General features: G+C 40.4%; 1 long non-coding RNA gene across 1 annotated transcript; it reads right to left on the reverse strand.

The window, feature by feature from the left end:
• Positions 1-309: 309 nt before the first annotated feature.
• LOC120855821 lies at positions 310-1,570 on the reverse strand. The gene is made up of 2 exons (XR_005719317.1): positions 1,533-1,570; positions 310-861 (listed from the first exon to the last, which is right to left on the reverse strand). It is a non-coding gene; the product is annotated as an uncharacterized LOC120855821 (long non-coding RNA).
• Between the last annotated feature and the right edge of the window lie 8,918 nt (positions 1,571-10,488).

The following is a 10,488-nucleotide window of genomic DNA, read 5'->3' on the forward strand; positions in this document are numbered from 1 at the left end:
GAGTACACTGAGTTGAATAGATTCTTGCCTAGTGGTTTTACAAATAAGGAACCTGAGACTGAGAGACTTCAATTCCTTTCAGGGTCTTCAAGGTAGACAAAGATAGAAAGAAGACTGAAACCAACGAAGGAATTCTTCGATGGATCCAGTTCATAAGACATATTTCAAGCAAAGCTGAACTCAATGGTGGAAAAGTCTATTCTGATAATCCAAAGGGAATGAGAGGGAACACTCAGAAGAATACTTGTTGATAGAAAAGATGAAAAATACTATATGCAAAAAATAAAAGGAAAGAAAGAAATACATAATGGGCTATGAATATGCTTTATTGGAGAAGCAAAGGAATAGACACACTAATTGTTCATGGGGTAGAGATCACAACACAGATTTCATACAGGCACATGGTAAAGAAGATCAAGCAATGATTCTGCTGCTCTGTTTCCAACAACGTGGTATCAGTTTCAGGAAGCAAGCCTTTTCTCTGTCAGCTGTCAGTCCAGGAGGGAGGTTAAGGAAGATGCAATCCGTGACCATGGCCGAAGGGAGGACAATGGTAGATTCCTGGATCTTGTTTCTTGGTCCAGATGAACTCTGGTGCTGTTACTTCCACTTGGGTGGACACTTTTGCTCACATGGTGGGCATGGTGGCCCAAGAGGACATTTCTGCTGGCTCACTGGAGGTGGGCATGGATGAGGTGGGCAAGGCTTATGGCACTTCGGTGGGCACACTATTGGAGGAAGATGGCAGGGCTCCTTGCACTGATGGTGATGCTGATGGTGATGTTGATGCGGATGTGGATGTGGATGCGGATGCGGATGCGGATGCTGGTGGTGAGACATCCTTTTTGGGTCTCAAAGAATCTGAAATAGAAACAGAAAACATTCTTAATAACTGTGAGTCCAATTGGTAAAACATTTAGCTGTGCCAACAACCCTCCCATCACTAAGGACTCTTCTGGATTCCTAATACAGTCTTTATGGTTTTTTATAGCTTCTTCACCCTTCTTTTTTAGTATCTCTTGGCCTCAGATCTTCAGTCTTTTCTGGTTAGTCTCTCCTCCCATTTTCTAAAACAAAATTACCTACAAGGTGTTGTACAATTACAAATATACTATGAAGAAGAATCTGGGTAGTAAACTTGTAGCCAATCTCCAAACAAATCTCTACGTATTTCTCCCATGAGGTCTTGGTTGCTGGCCAAGCTGACCTGACTGTGGGCTTCTGAGGAGAAATGCAAAGCCCCAAACCAGGCACTCAGTGGGACTGAATGCTGAGAAGGGGGCATTTGGAACTGTTTGCTGTGCTGTGGCACAGTATCTCATCCCCCTCTCTCAGGTTAAGACTGTGCCTCTGTCCATTTTCTCCTCACATTTAAGATCTCCTTGATGACCGAATACCAACAATATACCCCTAAATCCTCATTATGTTCTTTTTCCCAGTCAGAGCACTAATTGCTTCAAATAAAGCCACTTCTACCCCTGATTAAACCCTACCACCCAAGTTCCAAAAAGATCTCTAAGAGTTGTGCTCACCAGAGGCTCCAAAGAAGACCTATGACCATCACAACAATGACAGCACTGTGACGGAGACTCCTTTTATAAGGACCAGACAGCTCCACCCAGGGGGAACATCCCAGGACTGGCACGATGCACTTGTCTCCCACACCAAATACCACGTGCTTGCAATCTCAAAAATCAATGCCCCAGTCTTACTGATATCACACAGTTCCCTTGTCCATGGACTTGCTCACCCTTCAGTGAGGAATTACAGAGTGATTCATTGAGACTTTGTCTCATACTTCCTCTACCAGTGTTGTGCACCATGTAGGAAATATGAGGAATGCTATCCTTCCAGTTAGAAATGTTGCATCCCCCTCTTGCCAGCTCCCCAAGCATCTGGTACATAAAACGTACTACCCCATTCCATTTCATCTGTCAGCACCCGGCTTTTTCTCCATTGATGACAGAGACCAGGGTTTCCTAACTGCACATATTTTAACTCCTACATACAGTTTTTCTAAACTCGTCTTGTACCATATACTACTTCTTGACAATTAAGTGACTTAAACCTGACCACAAAGTCTACCTTGGTTTTTTAGTGCAAGCAGTCTCGTGTCAGATGTGCTTTCACATGGCTCCATACACAGACTTGAACAGGACAACACGATCCCTCAGTTTCTAAGACCATAAATCACAAGCTCTGGCCCCTTCCTGAAGCTCTACTTTTGCAGGTTTATACACTGATCTGAACTCTGCAGACCCATGATCTGAGTCACTTGTGGTCTGCTAGAAACCCAAATTCCTCTCCTCTCATTATCTTAAAAATGAACTCAGTGTCTGGGCTATATCCATTTAGAAGCTTTTCCACTAATATTCCCTAAATATCTTGCACTTCTTTCCCCTCCAACAGTTAATTCAGTTGACTCTCTCAGGTCCTTTATTTTAAATGACACTTAGTGTGTTTTCAGACATTCTTAGTACACTCAGGGATGAACCTCCATGAATCATTGATTCAGCCATTCAATTCATGGGTATTTGTCCTTAAATAAATTAAATATGGGTGACATAGAACCCATTGATAATTTATTGGTATAATTTGGTGACCTACAGTCACACTTCAGCTAATAATATTTACTTTGCCTTTCAGGGGAAAACTTGAATACCTTGGCTATCAGTTCAGTTCAGTACCATCCAGTCACTCAGCCATGTCTGACTCTTTGTGACCCCATGAATCTGCACTACCTCAGGCTTCCCTGTCTGTCACCAGATCTCAGAATTTGCTCAAACTCACATCCATCTAATTGGTGATGCCATCCAAACATCACATCCTCTGTCATCCCCTTTTCTTCCTGCCTTCAGTCTTTCCCATCATCAGGATCTTTTCCAGTGAGTCAGTTCTTTGCATCAAGTGGCCTAATTATTGGTGCTTCAGCCTCAGTATCAGTCCTTCCAATGAATATTCATGACTGATTATCTTTACTATTGACCGGTTGGATCTTCTTGCAGTCCAAGGGATTCTCAAGAGTATTCTCCAACACCACAGTTCAAAAGCATCAATTATCTGGCACTCAGCTTTCTTTATGGTCCAACTCACACACCCATACATGAATGACTACTGGAAAAAACATAGTTTTGACTCTCTGCTTTTTAATATGCTGCCTAGGTTGGTCATAGCTTTTCTTCTGAGGAGCAAGTGTCTTTTAATTTCATGGCTGCAATCACCATCTGCAGTGATTTGGAGAGCAAAAAAAAAATTAGTCTCTTACTGTTTCCATTGTTTCCCCATCTTTTTTGCCATGGAGTAATGGGACCAGATGCCCTGATCTTAGTTTTCTGAATGTTGAGTTTTAAGCCAACTTTTCACTCTTCTCTTTCACTCTCATCAAGAGGCTCTTTAGTTCTTCTTCACTTTCTTCCATAAGGGTGGTGTCATCTGCATATCTGAAGTTAATGGTATTTCTTCTGGCAGTCTTGATTCCAGCTTGTGCTTCATCCAGCCCAGCATTTCTCATGAGGTACTCTGTATATGTGTTATATAAGCCTTGTGACAATATACAGGTTTGATGCATTTCTTTCCCAATTTTGAACCAGTCCATTGTTCCATGTCTGGTTTTAACTGTTGTTTCTTGACCTGGATACACATTTCTCAGCAGGCAGGTAGGGTGGTCTGGTATACCCATCTTTTTAAGAATTTTCCACAGTTTGTTCTCTTTCACACAGTCAAAGCTTTAGCACAGTAAATGAAGCAGAAGTAGATATTTTTGGAATTCTCTTGGCTTTTATATGATCCAACAGATTTAGTTAATTTGATCTCTGGTTTCTGTGCCTTTTCATTTCTTTTTTAAAATTGATTACTTTATTTTAATTCAATGATAACCTTACAACATCATGGTGTTTTTTGCCATACACTGAATCGGCATGAATCAGCCAGGATGCACACGTGTCCACCTATCCTGAACTCCCCTTTCACCTCCTTCCCCACTCCATCTGCCTCAGTTGTCACAGAGTACCGGCCTTGAGTGCCTGCCCTGCTTTATGTATTCAACTTGCACTGGTCATCTATGTTACATATGGTAATATACATGTTTCAGTGCTATTCTCTCAAATCCTCCCACCATTGCCTTCTACCACATAGTCCAAAAGTCTGTTCTTTACATCTGTGTTTCTTTTGCTGCCTTGCATGTAGGATCATCATTATTGTCTTTCTAAATTTCATATATATGTGCTAATATACTGTATGTTTTGCTGACTTACTTCACTCTGCATAATAGACCCCAATTTCATCCACCTCATTAGAACTGACTCAAATGTGTTCTTTTTCAAAGCTGAGTAATATTCCATTGTATATATGTAACACAACTTCCTTATCCATTAGTCTGCTGATGGACATCTAGGTTGCTTCATACCTAACTATTGTAAACAGTGCTGCCATGAACATTGGAGTACACTTGTCTCTTTCAACTCTAGTTTCTTCGATGTGTATGCCCAGGAGTGGGATTACTTGGTCATTAGGCAGTTCTATTTCCAGTTTTTAAAGGGATCTCCACACTGTTCTCCAGAGTTGCTGTACCAGTTTGCATTCCCATCAACAGTGTAAGAGGGTCCCCTTTTCTCCACACCCTCTCCAGCATTTATTGTTTATAGACTTTTTGTTGATGGCCATTCTGACTCGCATGAGATGATACCTCATTGTGGTTTTGATTTGCATTTCTCTAGTAATGAGTGATGTTGAGTATCTTTTCATGTGTTTGGTAGCCATCTGCATGTCTTCTCTGAGGAAATGTCTGTTTAGTCTTTTTGCCCACTTTTTGGATGGGTTTTTTGTTTTTCTGGTATTGAGCTGCATGAGCTGTTTGTGTATTTTGGAGATTAATCCTTTGTCAATTGTTTCATTTGCTGTTATTTTCTTCTATTCTGAAGGCTGCCTTTTCACCTTGCTTATCATTTTCTTCATTGTGAAAAAGCTTTTAAATTTACTTAGATCCCATGTGTTTATTATTTTTTATTTCTCTGTCTCTGGGAGGTGGGTCATAGAGGATCTTGCTGTGATTTACATCAGAGAGTGTCTGCCTATGTTTTCTTATAAGAGTCTTATAGTTCCTGGTCTGGTCTTACATTTGGATCTTTAATACATTTTGAGTTTATTTTTGTGTATGGTGTCAGAAAATGTTCCACTTTCATTCTTTTACACGTGGTTGACCAGTTTTCCCAGCACCAGTTGTTAAAGAGATTGTCTTTTATCCATTGTAAATTTTTGCCTCCTCTGCTAAAGATAAGGTGTCTGGTGTGTGGATTTATCTCTGGTCTTTCTATTTTGTTCCATAGATCTGTATTTCTGTCTTTGGGCCAGTACCAACCATATTATCTTGATGACTGTAGCTTTGTAGTATAGTCTGAAGTCAGGAAGATTGATTCCTCCAGTTCCATTTTTCTTTCTCAATATTGCTTTGGCTATTTGAGGTTTTTGTGTTTCCATACAAAATGTGAACTTATTTGTTCTAGTTCTGTGAAAAATACCATTGGTAACTTGATAGGGATTGCACTGAATCTATAGATTGTTTTGGGTAGTATGCTTATTTTCATTTTATTGTTTCTTCCATTCTACAACCATGGTATATTTCTCCATCTAATTGTGTCCTCTTTGATATCTTTCATCAGTGCTTTATAAGTTTATTTATTTAGGTCTTTTGTTTCTTTAGGTAAATTTATTCCTAAGTATTTTATTCTTTTTGTTGCAATGGTTAGTGGGATTGAATCCTTAATTTCTCTTTCTGTTCCTTCATCATTAAGGTTTAGGAATGCAAGGGAGTTCTGTGTATTCATTTCATATCCTGCCACTTTACTATATTAATTGATTAGCTCTAGCAAATTTCTGGCAGTATCTTTAGGGTTTTCTATGTAAAGCATCATGTTGTCTGCAAACAGTGAGTTTTACTTCTTCTTTCCCAGTCTGGATTTCTTTTATTTCTCTTTCATCTCTGACTGCTGTGCTAGGAATTCAAAAACTATATTAAATAGTGGTGAGAGTGGACACTGATGTCTTGTTAGTTATTTTAGAGGAAATGTTTTCAGTTTTTTTGCCATTGAGAATAATGTTTGCTATGGGTTTGTCATATATGGCTTTTATTATGTTGAGGCAACCTATATGCAGATCAGGAAGCAACAGTTAGAACTGGACATGGAGCAACAGACTGGTTCCAAATAGGAAAAGGAGTATGTCAAGGCTGTATATTGTCACCCTGCTTATTTAACTTCTATGCAGAGTACATCATGAGAAATGCTGGGCTGGAAGAAGCACAAGTTGGAATCAAGATTGCCGGGAGAAATATAATAACCTCAGATATGCAGATGACACCACCCTTATGGCAGAAAGTGAAGAGGAACTCAAAAGACCCTTGATGAAAGTGAAAGAGGAGAGTGAAAAAGTTGGCTTAAAGCTCAACATTCAGAAAACGAAGATCATGGCACCTGGTCCCATCACTTCATGGGAAATAGATAGGGAAACAGTGGAAACAGTGGCTAACTTTATTTTGGGGGGCTCCAAAATCACTGCAGATGGTGACTGCAGACATGAAATTAAAAGATGCTTACTCTTTGGAAGGAAAGTTATGACCAACCTAGATAGCATATTCAAAAGCAGAAACATTACTTTGCCAACAAAGGTCCATCTAGTCAAGGCTATGGTTTTTCCAGTGGTCATGTACAGGTGTGAAAGTTGGACTGTGAAGAAAGCTGAGAGCTGAAGAATTGATGTTTTGAACTGTGGTGTTGGAGAAGACTCTTGAGAGTCCCTTGGACTGCAAGGAGGTCCAACCAGTCCATTCTGAAGTAGATCAGTCCTGGGTTTTCTTTGGAAGGACTGATGCTAAAGCTGAAACTCCAATACTTTGGCCACTTCATGTGAAGAGTTGACTCATTGGAATAGACTCTGATGCTGGGAGCGATTGGGGGCAGGAGGAGATGGGGACGACAGAGGATGAGATGACTGGATGGCATCACCGACTCGATGGATATGAGTTTGGGTGAACTCCGGAAGTTGGTGATGGACAGGGAGGCCTGGCGTGCTACAATACATGGGGTCTCAAAGAGTCGGACACGACTGAGCGACTGAACTGAACTGATGTTCCTTCTATCACATTGTCATCAGAAGAGATGCTTGAAATCATTTAATTTTAAAAAAGTTTACCAAGACTAGATTTGTGGCCCAGTTGTGATCTATCCTGAAAAATATTCCATGTGCACTTGAGAAAAAGGTGAAATCCATTTTTGGGGGGTGAAATGCCCTGTAGATATCAATTAGGTCTAACTGGTCCATTGTATCATTTAAATCTTGTGTTCCTTGCTAATTTTCTGTTTGGTTGATCCATAGGTGTGAGTACGGTGTTAAAATTCCCACTATTATTGTGTTACTGCTGATTTCCTTTTCATACTTGTTAGTATTTGCCTTATGTATTGAGGTGTATATGTTGGTGCATATATATTTATAATTGTTATATCTTCTTCTTGGATTGATCCTTTGATCATTATGTAGTGTTCTTGTCTCTTATCATGGTGTTTGTTTTAAAGTCTGTTTTATCTGATATGAGTATTGCTACTCCTGCTTTCTTTTGGTGTCTATTTGCATGAAATATCTTTTTCCAGCCCCTCACTTTTGGTTTGTATGTGTCCCTGGGTTTGAGGAGGGCCTCTTTTAGACAGCATATAGAGGGGTCTTGTTTTTGTATACATTTGACCAGTCTTTGTCTTTTGGCTGGAGCATTTAACTCATTTATATTTAAGGTAATCAGTGATACGTATGATCCCATTACCATTTACTTTGGTGTTTGGGGTTCAAGTTTATACATCCTTTCTGTGTTTCCTGTCTAGAGAAGATCCTTTAGCATTTGTTGAAGAACTGGTTTGATGGTGCTTATTTCTCTCAGCTTTTGCTTGTCTGTAAAGCTTTTGATTTCTCCTTCATATTTCAGTGAGATCCTTGCTGGGTAGGGTGATCTTGGTTGTAGTTTTTTCTCTTTCATCACTTGAAGTGTGCCCTGCCACTCCCTTCTGACCTGAAGAGTTTCTGTTGAAAGATACGCTGTTATCTTTATGGAGATCCCCTTATGCATTATTTATTGCTTTTCTCTTGCTGCTTTTAATATTTGCTATTTGTGTTTGATCTTTGTTAGTTTGATTAATATGTGTCTTGGGATGTTGAATATGTGTCTTGGGGTGTTCTTCACTTTAGAGAAGCTTTTGACTATTATCTCCTCAAGTGTTTTCTCGTGCCCTTTCTTTGTGTCTTCTTCTTCTGGGACTCCTATGATTTGAATGTTGGGCATTTAACATTGTCCCAGAGGTCTCTGAGGTTGTCCTCATTTCTTTTAATTCTTTTTCCTTTTTTCCTCCCTGCTTCATTTATTTCCACCATTCTGTTTTCCACCTCACTTATCCTCTCTTCTGCCTCAGCTAGTCTGCTGTTGGTTCCCTCCAGTGTTTTTAATCTCAGTTATAGCATTGTTCACTATTGATCAGTTCAGTTCAGTTCATTTCAGTCGCTCAGTCATGTCCGACTCTTTGCGACCCCATGAATTGCAGCACGACAGGCCTCCCTATCCATCACCAACTCCTGGAGTTCACCCAGATTCACGTCCATCGAGTCAGTGATGCCATCCAGCCATCTCATCCTCTGTCGTCCCCTTCTCCTCCTGCCCCCAATCCCTCCCAGCATCAGAGTCTTTTCCAATGAGTCAACTCTTCGCATAAGGTGGCCAAAGTACTGGAGTTTCAGCTTTAGCATCATTCCTTCCAAAGAAATCTCAGGACTGATCTCCTTCAGAATGGACTGGTTGGACCTCCTTGCAGTCCAAGCGACTCTCAAGAGTCTTCTCCAACATCACAGTTCAAAAGCATCAATTCTTCGGCGCTCATTGATCATCTCTTCTTTATTTATTATAGGTCCTTGTTAAACATTTCTTGCATCTTCTCAGTCCTTGTCTCTAGTCTATTTATTTGTACCTCGATTTTGTTTTCAAGACTTTGGATCATCTTTACTACCATTATTCTGATTTCTTTTTTGGGTAGAATTCATATCTCCTCTTTTGTTAGATTTGGTGGGTTTTTATCATGTTACTTCACCTGCTGAATATTCCTCTGTTTTTCATTTTGTTTAGATTGCTATGTTTGTGGTGGCCTTTCTGCAGGCTGGAAGTTCATGGTTCCTCTTAATTGTGGAGTCTGCTCCCTGTGGGTAGGGTTGGATTAGTGTCCTGTCATGGTTTCCTGGTTGGGGGAGCTTGCATCTGTGTTCTGCTGAGTGGAGCTGGATCTCCTCTCTGGAGTGCAAAAAAGTGTCTAGTAGTGAGTTTTGGGGGTGTCTATGGGTTTGGTATGGCTTTGGGCAGCCTGTTTTTTAATGTTCAGGGTTTTGTTCCTGTTGCTGGAGAATTAGCATGGTATGTCTTGCACTGGAACTCTTTGGCTCTTGGGTGGAGCTTGGTTTCAGTGTAAGTATGGAGGATATTCAAAAGCAGAGACATTACTTTGCCAACAAAAGTACGTCTAGTCAAGGCTATGGTTTTTCCAGTAGTCATGTATGGATGTGACAGTTGGACGATGAAGAAAGCTGAGTGGCAAAGAATTGATGCTTTTGAACTGTGGTGTTGGAGAAGACTCTTGAGAATCCCTTGGACTGCAAGGAGATCCAACCAGTCCATTCTAAAGGAGATCAGTCCTGGGTGTTGTTTGGAAGGACTGATGCTAAAGCTGAAACTCTAGTACTTTGGCCATCTCATGCAAAGAGTTGACTCACTGGAAAAGACTCTGATGCTGGGAGAGATTGGGGGCAGGAGGAGAAGGGGACAACAGAGGATGAGATGGCTGGATGGCATAACTGACTCGATGGACATGAGTTTGGGTGACTCCAGGAGTTGGTGATGGATAGAGAAGCCTAGAGTGCTGCAATTCATGGGGTCACAAAGCATTGGACACAACTGAGCGACTCTACTGAACTGATGGGGACTTTGGGGTAACCTCTTGACTTATGTTTTCCCTGGAGTCCGAATTTCTCTGATGTTCTAAAGTTCTGGATTTGAGCCTCTTACCTCTGGGTTTTGGTCCTTCTCTTACAGTAACCTCAAGACTTCTCCATCCATACAGGATAGAAGGTAAAACCCCTAGGTTAATGGTGAAACAACTCTCCACATCCAGGAACACCCAGAGAGATTCACAGAGTTATATAGAGAAGAGAAGAGGGAGGAAAGAGATAGAAGTGACCCAGAGGAAAAAGGGGAGAGTCAAAAGGGGAGAAAGCAATCAAGCCAATAACCGAATCCCTAAGTGACAATGTATACTGAAGATTAGATTCTTAAAGGTATGCAGTTGATAGCAAATATCAAAAAGCAAAATTAAAAACCTAAAATAGAGTTTAGAATTTCAAAAATATATACAAAATACAAAACAAAATTGACCACTAAAATTAAAAATATATATGGAATTTGTTTTTAAAACA

Source organism: Oryx dammah, unplaced genomic scaffold (assembly GCF_014754425.2).
Source record: "Oryx dammah isolate SB20612 unplaced genomic scaffold, SCBI_Odam_1.1 HiC_scaffold_28, whole genome shotgun sequence".
Lineage (NCBI taxonomy): Eukaryota > Metazoa > Chordata > Mammalia > Artiodactyla > Bovidae > Oryx > Oryx dammah.